Below are 15,286 nucleotides of genomic sequence, written 5' to 3'. Positions count from 1 at the left end.
GTAATATTGTTATGAGCCAAATAAAACAATAAAAGGTGTCTTTAAAAGAACAATTATAATGTTCTGGTATAAGCTTGAATTTTCTTTTACTCACTTCACCAACATCTATAGAGCATATTCCATATGCCAGGTCAGTGCTAAACAGAGGATATATCAAGATAGAAATGATCTAGTCTCTACTCACAGTCATGGGGAAGACAAATTTTAGTACACCAATGGATTCTAAATGTACTGGTATCACTTAGGAAGAAATGACCGGTTCCATTTACAAGAACAAAGTCAGGAAAGTATAAGGTTGAGTCAGAATAAAATAAACTATTTGAGCTGGGTATTGTGTAATGTAAAAGTTCCTCAGAATGGGAGGGCAGGGTGTAATGTGATGTGTTGGAAGACCTAGCTTAGAGTGGCTGCAACAGAATATGTGAAAGAAATACCAGATTACATATAGACAAAGGATAGATAAGTCAAGGTCATTGTATGACATGAAACTAAGTTTGGGTTTTGCCCTTTAGGGAGTAGGGAAGCCACTAAAAACTTTAAATAGGAGCTAAACATTATTCGGGAGCTCCTAAACGTTATTATTTTAGGCACTAAACATGATCAGATTTGCATTCTAGAAAGATCTGTCTGTAGACTATCCAGGAGATTAATTTGACGGTGAGGGGCAAAGGGTGAAGACAAGTTAGAAAACAACAAAAATATTTAAGGAGACAACTGCAATATCCCAGGGCAGAGACAATAAATTCCCAAATGAAGGTCATTGCAGAGAAGAAGATAAAAGAAGAGAACTAATGAAATATGATAGGAAAATAGAAGTTCTCGTCATTCATGAACAATAGTATATGACGAACAAGGGGGGAGGAAGGCATGTAGGGTAGAGCTTCTAGGATTCTTTTAGCTTGAATAACTTAAGAATGATACCATTAAACAGGATAGAAAAATTCCACAGAAGGAGCAGATATTTTAAACAAAACAAAAACAGAGTGTGTGCTCTGTACATTGTATTGCTGTTTACAATCATCTCAGTTGTTAAGGAATGCAGTGTGTTTTTTTAGTTTCAGGGTACACAAATATAATTATGAAAGACATATAGTTTGGGAAGCAGAAAGGAAAAGGTATTTTTCCTGCTCCTTTGAAAGGGTGATTTTTAAATAAAACTTTTGATATGGTCAACACACTTATATCTGGATAATTATAGATATGAACATAGATATGAGTGTCACTATGCTATAATACGCACAGGGTCCTCTAGAGTAGAAGGAACAGCGCCTAGAAAACAGCTGACTGTGAGCCCAGTGCCTTCCTTCTCCAAGCAGAGCTCTCCTTCCCGATCAAAATGAGACCACCTGGGGTTGATTTTCTTTAACAATTTGCTCAATAGAGATCTTATTATCTTTGGTTTTAAAAAAAAGTTAAAGTGATATATTTACTATTTGAATGAGTTACATTTAATGTTTTATGGCAACAAAAAAGAAATATCTGATTCTGATCAATGGAACAGAACAGAGCCCTCAGAAATAATGCCATGCATCTACAACCATCTGATCTTTGACAAACCTGACAAAAACAAGAATGGGGAAAGGAATCCCTGTTTAATAAATGGTGTTTGGAAAACTGACTAGCCATATGCAGAAAGCTGAAACTGGATCCCTTCCTTACGCCTTATACAAAAATTAACTCAAGATGGATTAAAGACTTAAACATAAGACCTAAAACCATAAAAACCCTAGAAGAAAACCTAGGCAATACCATTCAGGACATAGGCATGGGCAAGGACTTCATGACTAAAACACCAAAAGCAATGGCATCAAAGGCCAAAATAGACAATTGGGATCTAATTAAACTAAAGAGCTTCTGCAAAGCAAAAGAAACTATCATCAGAGTGAACAGGCAACCTACAGAATGGGAGAAAATTTTTACAATCTATCCATCTGATAAAGGGCTAATATCCAGAATCTACAAAGAACTTAAACAAATTTACAAGAAAAAAAAACAACCCCATCAAAAAGTGGGCAAAGGATATGAACAGACACTTCTCAACAGAAGACATTTATGCAGCCAACAAACATACAAAAAAAAGCTCATCATCACTGGTCATTACCAACATGCAAATCAAAACCACAATGAGATACCATCTCATGCCAGTTACAATGGTGATCCTTAAAAAGTCAGGAAACAACAGATGCTGGAGAGGATGTGGAGAAATAGGAACACTTTTACACTGTTGGTGGGAGTGTAAATTAGTTCAATTATTGCAGAAGACAGTGTGGCGATTCCTCAAGGATCTAGAACTAGAAATATCATTTGACCTAGCAATCCCATTACTGGGTATATACCCAAAGGATTATAAATCATTCTACTATAAAGACACACACACATGTATGTTTATTGTGGCACTGTTCACAATAGCAAAGACTTGGAACCAACCCAAATGCCCATCAATGATAGACTGGATAAAGAAAATGTGGCACATATACACCATGGAGTACTATGCAGCCATAAAAATGGATGAGTTCATGTCCTTTGCAGGGACATGGATGAAGGTGGAAACCATCATTCTCAGCAAACTAACACAAGAACAGAAAACCAAACACCTCATTTTCTCACTCATAAGTGGGAGTTGAACAATGAGAATACATGGACACAGGGAGGGGAACATCACACACCAGGGCCTGTCGGGGGTTGGGGGGCTGGGGGAGGGATAGCATTACGAGAAATACCTAATGTAGATGATGGGTTGATGGGTGCAGCAAACCACCACGGCACATGTATACCTATGTAATAAACCTGCACCTTCTGCACGTGTACCCCAGAACTTAAAGTATAATAATATATATATATTATTAATATACATATATATATATCCAGAATCAAAGAAAACTAATAAAAGATTAAGTAAAATAAAAAAAAGAGATCGAGACCATCCTGGTCAACATGGTGAAACCCTATCTCTACTAAAATTACAAAAATTAGCTGGGCATGGTGGTGGGCGCCTGTAGTCCCAGCTACTCGAGAGGCTGAGGCAGGAGAGTCGCTTGAACCCAGGAGGTGAAGGTTGCAGTAAGCCGAGATCACACCACTGCACTCCAGCCTGGCAACAGAGCGAGACGCTGTCTCAAAAAAAAAAAAGTAATGTGTAAGAATTTTCATATAATTGCTAAACAAGACAGTTCGTACTCAAAGAGGAACTCCTCCTAAAAACAATGGAATTCAAAAAAAATTGGTTTTGTCTATCTGAATTGACTGCAGAACTGCCACATCAGTGCTTTTTTGTTTTGGTTTGGTTTTCACTGAACATTTTATAATGTGATAGCAAGCACTCCTTACCTTAACAAAACTCATCCGTGTAGTTCACATCTTTGTCAGCTCATACACGACTTCAAAGTCGTGGTGAACTGACTGGGCCAGGAGCTGAGCGAAGAGCTGGTTGAGGCTGCAGTCACCGGGGATCTCACAGACAGTGGCTGAGTGGAAGCCGTGTTTATAGTTGCAGTTCCAGCACTGCACAAAGATGCTGCTGTCACTCACACACTCAGCATACACCTCTCCCCTGACGTAGTACAAGTGCACACCTAAGACACAAAATCACAGCCTTCCTTCACATGCCCTTTCATAGCATGCCTCTCCCACTGATTCCTGAAACCCTAAAAGATTTGACTCTCCCCTGTCGGGTTGGTTGTCAGATCACTGATCAGATGAATGAGATGTGTGACCTAAATGCCACTTAGTTTAATTATAATCGGTGCTTTTTCCACAAATCCATTTAAAAGTGGATTGCGGTCAGGTGGGCTGGCTCACACCTGTAATCCCAATGCTTTGGAAGGCCGAAGTGGGCGGATCATTTCAGGTCGGGAATTCAAGACTAGCCTGGCCAACACGGTGAAACCCCTTCTCTACTAAAAATACAAAAATTAGCTGGACATGGTGGCAGGCACCTGTAATCCCAGCTACATAGGAGGCTGAGGCAGGAGAATTGCTTAAACATGGGAGGCAGAGGTTGCAGTGAGCCAAGGTAGCGCCACTGAACTCCAGCCTGGGTGTCAGATCGAGACGTTATCTCAAAAAAATAAATAAATAAAAATGTAAAAAGAAGAGTATTGCAATCCATGTTAACAGTCACTCCCAAGAACCAGTCAGTAAGGTCTCATATACTATTCCTCCCATCACTCCTGTTTATTTGTTCCAAAAATAAGGTATTATAATATTAGAAATGAAGTGAATATATGATGCAAAAAGTCAATCCTTCTTGTACATATACAAATTTTAAAATTTAAAACTGGACGCAGTTAATATCATGAAAATGTTACTTAAGTGCACACATTAAACCCACTTCAGAGGAAACAATAAATGACGCTTAAAAAATTTACCAACACTTATAAATCTGTTTCTCTTAACAAATACCTCAGAGACCTATTTCATTTAAAAGTTTGTCATCCATTAATATAAATCATATAAATAATGTCTGTTTTTTATTTGTGAACAGTGAAATTTCTACCACATTTTCAGATACAATAACATAAAAACTCATAAGCAAAATGTAGCCTATATCACTTTATCTAACATTCTTGGAATTAACGTTCAAAAGAGCATCCTGAGGCTGGGCACTCACTCCTGTAATCCCAGCACTTTGGGAGGCCAAAGTAGGTGAATCACTTGAGGTCAGGATTTCGAGACCAGCCTGACCAACGTGGTGAAACCCTGTTTTTACTAAAAAATACAAAAAGTAGCTGGGAGTGGTGAAACGCGCTTGTAATCCCAGCTACTCAGGAGGCGGAGGCTGCAGTGAGCTGAGATCATGCCACTACTGCACTCCAAACTGGGCAACAGAGTGAGAGTTCATCCCCCACCCCCCAAAAAAAGAAAAGCATCCTGAGAATGTTGCTGCTCATGCTAATTTCCATTCCAAATTAATTTCAGTTGATTAATTCCCTCCAAATGTCTGGGTTTGAGATTTAATATAAATGGATAGCAAGGGACTGATGTTAGAAAAAATGGAGAAATTCTAGTTTAGTGAATATGAAGTATCAGAACAATTTTACTCCAACTTTTGATGGGAGAAAAAGTCTTCAGCACTGAAAGTCAATATGATTATACATACAATCACTATGCAGTTAAAAGGTATAGAAACAATCCAGAATATACTTTTCTATTTGGGTGTCCTCAAAATGAAATTGCAAAACTTTTAAAGAATGGAACTTACAGGCTTCCAGGGCTGTTCAGGGTCCGGTGTGCATAACTTTGAAATTAGGAAACGTTACTGATGTAGCTGCTGGGAGTTTCTTTGTCAGGTCCTAAGTAGCCATGTGATGCAGTTCTGCATTATATGTGATTACATCCCACCATATTTATTGTTTTCTTTTCCCTTAAAAAATTTTAGAAAAGAAAAAAAAAGTGTGGAATCTGTAAAATTCAACATACAAATTAATAACAAAATTATGTGATTTTCATTAGTAACACTAACTGTAGAATTTTCTTCCAAGAAAATGAACAACATGTAGTATTAGCTCCTTTTTTCTAAAACCTGTTTTCAAAGTACAAGGGTTAAAATTTTTCCAGTTTGGATTTAATGTTAAGTTTTACTCTGTTAATTACAAGTCCTCTTTCTTCATGCCAATTTTTCCAGGTGTTTTCAAGAGGCCCTTTGAAGAAGTAATATATTATTTGATCTTTGATTTATGGAAAATAATCCTGTGCTTTAATAAATTAATGAATCACTGACTTGTGACCATTACACATGACCTGAAGCTAAAGTTCAGTACCTTCTTATTCTCAGCTAGTTTTGCTTCTTCAGCTGATCAGGGGTCCTCACATTTATTGATATTGAGTATGTTATATTCTGAGAATTATTAATGGGTACCCATTTTAACTGTGCCAAGAACAAGCTGCCAGTTCCTGCAGCTATAAAATTATTTGCGCTGGAAGAAACTGATGAGGTCACCTGAACACTCTAATCCCTTGCCCAGAAGCATGACCCCACTGAAATGAGGCCTCCCTCAGAAAAATGTTCCTATTGCTGAACAACATTAAACAGGAAGAAGAGGGGAACAAAACATAGGTGCCAAAATTGTAATGGTAAGGAACTTGTTGGTTTTCTTAGGATCAAAATCCCCTCCTGCGCCTCCACTGGACCAGAGAATAACTGACTGGACAAGATCTCAGTGTTGGAGAACTAGGATGTTATGCTTAGGGCTGCTGATGAGCATGCCATAATGATTGACACACGCCTAAGCACATGACCCTGGGAAATAATTTCAAACCTACCCTTGTCTTGTAACTTAAAGTTGTACTATAACAAAACTATTCATGGGTTTGAACACAGTGGAGTTAAACGGTGTAAGAGCTGGAAAATGGGTTTTATTTTCATTTTTTTTTAATAAAAAGAAACTTGTTGAGCAAATCTCTAACAAAAGCCCAGCATATAACAGAAGTCAGAGTTGAAGTGGATTAGCAAGACCAGGAGCCGTGCCCTTTTGTTACTTCTTCCATTCTGCCCACAAGCCCTTGGGACAATTTGGGCTCCACCGTACACAATTTGAAAATCCCTCCTTATTTACACAGATGAGGAAATTGAGCCCCAGAGTGTTTAAGTTACTCCAACTTTCTCAATTACTAATTGGCAAATGTATATCATCAAGCCATGTTGAATTAAATACAGTAATTTTGACTAGCCATCTCTTTCTGTCAGAGATTGCTTATTTGAAAGGCAGAGAATTATACTCAAACTTGCTCAAGTAAAGGAGGAGATATTGACAACATAGAAGGGGATGCTGATAAAGTGAAGAATGACTTAGCTTCATAAGCCCTGGAGCAGGGATCCTACAAGACAGAAATTAAATTCATTTGCTTGTTCTGTCTCTATAGATGGGTATAGCAATGCTTTGAAGTTCAAAGTGGGTTCTTTCTCATTTTTCCCTGATTTGGCAACTAGATCAACAGCTGAGAAACAAAGGTGCTAAATAAGATTCATTCTAATTTCAGAAAACATCCAACTGTGAATTCCAAGAGAGCTTGTTGAGAGGTGCTTCCAGCAAAACTAGCACTACAAAGACTCACCACCTCACTACCCATACATAATAGAGAGGACAGAGGGAGTGTGATGGTCTCCTTTGATCTGGGAAGTGTAGCACTGATGAAGGCAAACTATGCTGGTATCTTACTTCACCTGTGAGGGAAGGGAGCACAGATTAAACTCTTTACGTACTCTACACCTATCGGGGGAACCCACACCCAGTATTTCAACGTAGGTTCTTTCTATTTTCACTAAGTGTCAGCCGGCTGAGAAATAAAGAGAGAGAGCACAAAGACAGGAATTTTATAGCTGGGCCTCCAGGGTGACATCACATATCAGTAGGACCGTGATGCCCACCTGAGCCGCAAAACCAGCAAGTTTTTATTAGGAATTTCAAAAGCGGAGGGGGTGTACGAACAGGGAATAGGTCATAAAGAACTCATGCTTCAAAGGGCAAAAGGCAGAGCAAAGATCACATGCTTCTGAGGAAACAGGGCAAGGACAAAAGCAAAGATCACAAGGCAAAGGGCAAAATTAGGATTACTGATGAGGGTCTATGTGCATGTATTGTCTTGATAAACATCTTAAACAACAGAAAACAGGGTTTGAGAGCAGAGAACTGGTATCACCTCTAATTCACCAGGGTGGGGTTTCCTCCCCACCCTAATAAGCCTGAGGGTACTGCAGGAGACCAGGGTGTATTTCAGTCCTTATCTCAACTGCATAAGACAGACACTCCCAGAGTGGCCATTTATAGACCCCCCCCAGGAATGCATTCCTTCCCCAGGGTATTAATTATTAATATTCCTTGCTGGGACAAGAATTCAGTGATATCTCTCCTACTTGCATGTCCATTTATAGGCTCTCTGCAAGAAGAAAAACATGGCTCTATTCTGCCCGACCCCGCAGGCAGTCAGACCTTATGGTTGTCTTCCCTTGTGCCCTAAAATCGCTGTTATTCTGTTCTTTTTCAAGGTGCACTGATTTCATATTGTGCAAACACACATGTTTTACAATCAATTTGTACAATAGTGGTCCTGAGGTGATGTACATTTTAAGCTTACAAAGATAACATGATTAAGAGATTAAAGTAAAGACAGGCAGACTGAGCGTGGTGGCTCATGCCTGTAATCCCAGAACTTTGGGAGGCCGAGGCGTGTGGATCACAAGGTCAGGAGATCAAGACCATCCTGGCTTACACAGTGAAACCGCATCTCTACTAAAAATACAAAAAATTAGCCGGGCGTGGTGCCAGGCGCCTGTAGTCCCAGCTATTTGGGAGGCTGAGGCAGGAGTATGGCATGAACCCAGGAGGAGGAGCTTGCAGTGAGCAGAGATCATGCCACTGCACCCCAGCCTGGGCAACAGAGCAAGACTCTGTCTCAAAAAAAAAAAAAAAAAGACAGGCATAAGAAATTACAAGAGTATTATTTGGGAACTGATAAATGTCCATGAAATCTTCACAATTTATGTTCCTCTGCCGTGGCTCCAGCCGGTCCCTCCGTTCAGGGTCCTTGACTTCCCACAACAGCTCTTCCTTTCTTTTTATATAAATGTGCCATCCAGTCCCTCCGTTTGGGGTCCCTGACTTCCCGCAACATACACCCTTACTGAAGAAGATGAATGTGGCTGGAAAATAGCATACAACTACCACACTGACTAGCCTCACTTTAAATTTGTGATCACGACGCTAAGTGAACTTTCAGTACTGGCTTATCTTCATATATTTCTATAAGAACTCTGTTTTCTCTCCTATCAAAACTGCTATTACACATCTTCCTTCCACTAAAATCAACAATAGTCTCTCCACTTATACCCAATTGGTAAATTTTCCTTAGGAAATAGATGCAATCAGAAGAGAATGAGTTCATCTTCTCACCAACAAAATCTCTTGATCGATGTACATGCATCTGGTACCCATATCTTCTGCGTATTACAACAGAAAAATTATCCCTCTCCCAGTCTATGTCCAACTCAAAAAGTTTTGGTCTTAAATTGCACTCATCTCTCTTGTGTCATCAATTTACCCCTTTCTGCTGGATTATTCCCATTAATACTCAAGCATTAGATTAAATAAATAAATAAATAAAAATTTGGACCAACGTCCCCCTGTAGTTTCTACCCATTTCTCTGCTAACCTTTAAAACAAAATTACTATAGATACTTGCCACTTTGATATTAATTTACCTATTCAGCTTTCTTTTGGTTAGTATTTGCATGACATATGTTTTCTCATCCTATTATTTACAACCTTTCTATTTTCCTATGTTTTTAGATGTCTTTTGATAACCATATATAGTTTAGTTTTTTTAAAAAAAATTCAGTCAGGCAATTTTTGCTTTTAATTGCAACCTATAGTCCTACATATTTAATGTCATAATTGATATATTTGGACTTAATTATACCACCTTACTATTTGCTTCCCATTTCCTCATTAGTTCTATGTTTTTTTTCTTTCTCTCTTATATGACCTCATTTCAGATTGATTGAGATTATTTATTATTGCAGTTTTCCCTTCTCAAGCAAGCATACTTCATCTTACTATTTTTAGAAATTACTCTAGAGATTATAATATCATCATTGACATAGCAGTCTAACATTAATTGGCACTTTTACCTCTTCTTGTTCAGTGTCAGGAACTTCTACCCTTTAACTTCAGTTAACCCCCTTTTGATATATATGCTATTGTTGTCGTGTGTTTTAATTCTATACATATTTAAACTCAATAGAAATTATAATTATGGTTTTATATTTATTGAGATTTATACACAGTTACCCTTTTGGTTAAAAAAAAATTATTTAGTGTTCCTTTTAGTGTGTAATGCATGCCTGCTGGAAAAAAAATTTTTTCACAAGTTTTTGTTCTTAAAATATCTTTATTTTATCTTCATTATTAAAGAATACATTTTTAGATGTTTACAAATCTAGGAGGGCAGTTATTTTCTTTCAGAATTTTGTAGAAAGTTTCACTGTTTCTGATGAAAGACAAAAAATCTCATTCTAACCGTTGCTTCATGAGATCCCTGTGGCTACTTTATAATTTTTTTTTGCGTTAATTTTCAGTACTTTTGCTATAGTGAGGTTAACTTTGGTTTTCCTATTAGTTATCTTAGTTAGGGCCTGTAGGCATTCTTGAACCTGGCGTTTAATACCATTATCAGATTTGGAAAATTCTCAGCCATTATCTTTTCAAATATTGCTGATGTCCCATTTTTCTCTCTCCTTTTTCAGGGTTTCAATTACCCATGCTAGATGTTCTCACTATATCTCCTATTTTATAACTCTCTCTTTTTATTTTCTTTTTTTTTCTATACTTCATCCTGGGTAATCCTACCTATTTCCTAATTCTCTCTTCAATTGTGTCTAATTGGTTATTAAATCTATCCACTGAATTTTTAGTTTTAGTTCTGAGGTAAACTCAGTTTTAGAATTTTAATTTGTTTTCATAGCTTCCAATTTTCTGTCAAATTTCCTACTCTTGTCCTTAATCTCCTTCAGCAGAATAAGAATCTTAAAGGTAAATCTATTATCATTTGAAGTTCATGTGAGTCTGTTTCTATTGTCAGGTTTTTTTCTCCTTATTTTTCATTAATTCATTTTATGTCCTAACATGAACTGATTATTTTTACTGAGTGCTGGACCTTATATTTTTTAAAATCACACAAATAATTTGAAGCTATGATGACATTATGTTACTCCAGAGAGAATTTGTGTTTTCTTCAGACAGCCAGTTAGGGGCTCTAACAATGTGGGAATCTCTTAATCCAATTTTAAAAATTGAGTTTACTTAAAATTGGGTTTAAGCCCCTGCCAAACTTGAACTACTTCTGGTTCACATTTATTCCTAAGAGTAAGTTCCCTGAGAGTCCAACCCAGAGCTTGATGGAGAGTGGCTCCAAGGGCTCTCCTCCTTGGCATACTCTGGATTACAGATTTTGTTCCATTAGTCTCTTGAGGCTACTAAAAGCACTGTTCAAGTCTTTTAACCTCTCTGTTACCTCTTCTAGAATCCCCTAATGGAAAAGTAAACCTCAGTGCTGGGTTTACCTCTCTTGGGTTCTTTCTTCCTCCAAGACTTATTACCCATCACCATTTTGTTAGCTACTCAACAACTTCAGGTACAGAATTTTTATAATTGGTCTTGCTTTTCTAGTTGATCCCAGGGTTGGTACATATAACCCAGGAATGACCAGCAGCAGAAATCACTACAGAGAGTTGATTACATTTGTTATCTCTGTGTCCCTGTCTTCCATTTTTTCTCTTCTGTTCTGTACAATTTTATCCCTCACTGTTGCGCTACACCTCTCTTGTCAAGATGACCAAATGATAAAATCTCAGTTCTCATTTTACTTGCTCACCCAGTAACATTTGACAAGTTTTATTCCTCTCTTTCTTGAAACATTTTATTTTCTTGGCTTCTGGGAAAACCTACTCCCTGAGTGACTTTTCTGTGTCATTTGCTGGCTCCTCTTCCCTTTCCTATCATCTCAATGTTAGCAAGATTGACTCCTTGATGTCCTTTTCTTCTCTTTCTACAACCACAATAGAAGTAATCATCTCCTTTAATCTCATGGCCTTAAATATTAGGTTGGTGTAAAAGTAATTGCTTTTTTCCCCATTACTTTCAATGGCAAAAATCTCAATTACTTTTGCACCAACCTAATAAAAAACATCAAAAGTATGTTGATAAGTCCCAAATTTATATCCCTAGGCTTTCACCTGAGCTACAGCCTATTACATCTGCCTTTTTGACAACTTCTCTTGAATATCTAAAAAGCATCTCAAACATAAGATTCTAAAGGTAAAATGTTAATTTCTTTTCCATTCTCACCCAGTTGCTCAAGACAGACACTCAGGAGTTATCTTTGGCACTTCCTTTTACTTCATACCCACATCCAATTTACCAGCAAATTCTACGGGCTTGACCACCAAAATATGTTCTGCATCCAACTGCAACCTCACTAAACTCATCGAGGTCCAAGTCACTGAAATCTCTCTCCTAGGATTCTTGCAACAAACTTCCAAAATGGTCTTCCTGTTCCCACTCTTGCCCTCATCCCCTGCTACCACTAGCAGAATATTTTCCACCCAGCAACCAGTGTAATTCTTCAAAAATGTAAATGCTATCCTATGCACAAAACTCCAATGTTTTCACATAAATTTTAAAATAAAACCCAGGCTCTTTACCATGGTCTACAAATCCCCAAAACATCTGGACCCTGCTCGCTTTTCTGAACTCATCTCCTGCCACTCTTTACCTCACTCAAGCCACTCACATTCCACTGGTATTCTTGCGTGTCTTCAAAAATAAGCTCATTCCTACGTTAGGCCCTTCATATTCTCTATATCCTCTGTCTAGAATGTTCTACCTATGCCTCAGTTTTTATGTGATTAGTTTTTTTCATCATTCACATCTATGTTGAGATGTCACCTCTTCAGAGTGCCTTTTTCTGACTACTCTATGTAAAATAGCTCCTTTCCTGTGTCCTTTTCCTGGGCTTTATAGTTTTTATTACTCTGCATATTACGTCTTTTATAGGTGTACTTGTGTTTCCTGGTTGTCTGATTCTCCTACTCAAAAGAACAGGGATTTTATCCTATTTGTAACAGTATTCTCATGACTTATAACAGAGCCTGGCACATCGTAGAAGCTCAATAAATACTTGTTAGATGAATGAATGAATGAATGAGGAACATGGTTGTGTTATCAATAAATGGTTGAGATAGTGGTATTTAGAAAACAAAAATGACTTAGATAAGTGATTCTCAAAGTACGCTCCACAGACCAGGAGTACCACCGTCATCTGGGAGCTTACTAGAAATGCAAATCCTGGGACCCCCCCAGCCCAGACCTACTAAGTTAGAAACTAGAGATAAGCAGAGTGATCTATTTTTTATCAAGACCTTCCAAAGATTCTGGATGCATGGTAAGTTTGAGAACCACTGGTTTCAGGGATAGGCCAAACCTAGCCTACTACCTATTTTATAATAAAATTTTATTGGAACACAGCCACTTCCATTCATTTACGTGTTATCTATGGCTGCTTTTGCACTACAACAGCAGTACTGAGTACTTGCAACACAGACATTATAGCCCACAAAGCCTATAATATTTACTATCCAGCCCATTATAAAACAAGTTTGATAACCTCTAGTTTAGATCAATGCCTTATACTATGTAATTATGGCAAAGTAAACACACACGATTTATCTTCTTTTTCACCCAAATCCCACTGAAATTAAAGAAAAGCTATGGCTAAAGAAGGCACCATAGCAGACTGAAAAACAGAAAAGGGTAGCATCAGTGGACCAGATTATTTGAGGAATTTCCAGGACACAAAAAACATCTCGGGGAGAGGAGATACCAATGAGATAAGATTAACAGAAACAAGTATAGAGACTGCACCACAAGATTCAAATAGAGGCTATTGCAAAAAAACAGCAGTAGTTTCTAAGAAAACCGCAGGTGAGTATTATTTTCCAAGTAAGCAAGCTAAATCAACCCCAGAGAAAACATTGAGTGAATCATTAAATGACTACCATCAGAAGATCTGGCCTGTGACCCTTCTACCCAAAGACCAGCACAGCTGGCTACAGATCTCATTTATAAACAAAGCTAAAAGGCTTTGGGAAAGGCTCGTGGCTTCAGTATTGGAGTCTGAGAAGCAGAGTCCAGCAAGACTTCCACAGTGACAGCAGAGGCACAGAAAGAAAAGGGAAGTCTGACTAGAGCATTTGCCACCAAGATAAAGTGTCATGTACAGGTCTCTAAGAGTTCTGAAATAGGAGACTCCCAGAATAGCTTCAGGAAAAAGTACAAGGTAAGGACAGGAAGCCCATGTTTACCCAGTAAACAAACTACTTCCCCATAGTTATGTATTAAATTATGCCCCCCAAAAAGATATGTTAAAGTCCTAATCCCTGGTACCTCAGAATGTGACCTTATTTGGAAATAGGTCATTGCAGACGTAATTAGTCAAAATGAGGTTACAATGGAGTATGGTGGTCTCTCAATCCAATATGACTTGTGCCCTTGTAAGAAGAGAGAGATGGCCAGGCGCAGTGGCTCACGCCTGTAATCCCAACACTTTGGGATTCCGAGGCGGGCAGATCACTTGAGGTCAGGAGTTTGGGACCAGCCTGACCAATATGGTGAAACCCCGTCCCTACTAAAAACACAAAAATTAGCTAGGTGTGGTGGCAGGCACCTATAGTCCCAGCTACTCAGGAGGCTGAGACATGAGAATTGCTTGAACCCGGGAGGTGGAGGTTGCAGTGAGCCGAGATTGTGCCACTGCACTCCATCCTGGGTGACAGAGCAAGACTCCATCTCAAAAAAAAAAAAAAAAAAAAAAGAAGAAGAGAGAGACACACAGAGGAGAATGCCATATGAAGACATAAAGACACACAGACACAGAGAGAAGACAATCATGTGAAAAGAGAGACAGAGGGCCAGGCATGGTGACTCACATCAGTAATCTCAACAATTTGGGAGTCCTAGGTAAGAGAATTGCTTGAGGTCAGGAGCTCAAGACCAGACCGAGCAACATAGCAAGTCCCTGTCTCTACAAAAAAAATAAAAAATTAGCCAGGCATAATGGCATGTACTTGTAGTCCTAGCTACTTGGGAAGCTGAGGCAGGAGGATCACTTGAGCCCAGGAGTTTGAGGCTGCAGTGAGCTATAGTGCATTGCAGCCTGGGTGACAGAGCAAGACCCTGTCTCTTAATAATAATAATAATAAGACAGAGGCAGAGAAGCTCGAAGAAGAAAATAATCTCCTAGAGGCTTTGGAGGTTGCATGGCCTGACAGTACTTAGATTTTGGACTTTTAGCCTCCAGTACTGTGAAAAAATAAATTTCTATTAAGCCACTAAGTTTGTGGTTTGTTAGGGCAACCCTAGGAAATTAATACAGTAGACCTCTGGGCCACACATTCTACTGCTCCCTCTTTATCACCAAAAGTGGAACCCGAATTAACAGACAATCAAATTATCACCAAATACTTGGGGAAAATTAACATCATTAGAAAGGATCATCTGATTCAAATAACAGAATAACTAAAACTTGAAGAAAATTAATGGCAGCAACAGAATAAGACTTTTTAAGTATAATTTATTTGGAGGTTTTCGAGAATATATTACTTTAGCAAAAATATGACAGCTATGAAAAAACAGAAACAATTGGGATTCTTGGAAATTAAGACTATTATTACTATTTTTTTTTTTAGGGATGAGATCTCACTATGTTGCTCAGGCTAGACTAACTCCTGGCCTCA

This window comes from Pongo pygmaeus, chromosome 6 (genome assembly GCF_028885625.2).
Source record: "Pongo pygmaeus isolate AG05252 chromosome 6, NHGRI_mPonPyg2-v2.0_pri, whole genome shotgun sequence".
NCBI classification, from domain to species: Eukaryota; Metazoa; Chordata; class Mammalia; order Primates; family Hominidae; genus Pongo; species Pongo pygmaeus.
Note: the sequence above shows the minus strand (reverse complement) of the source record.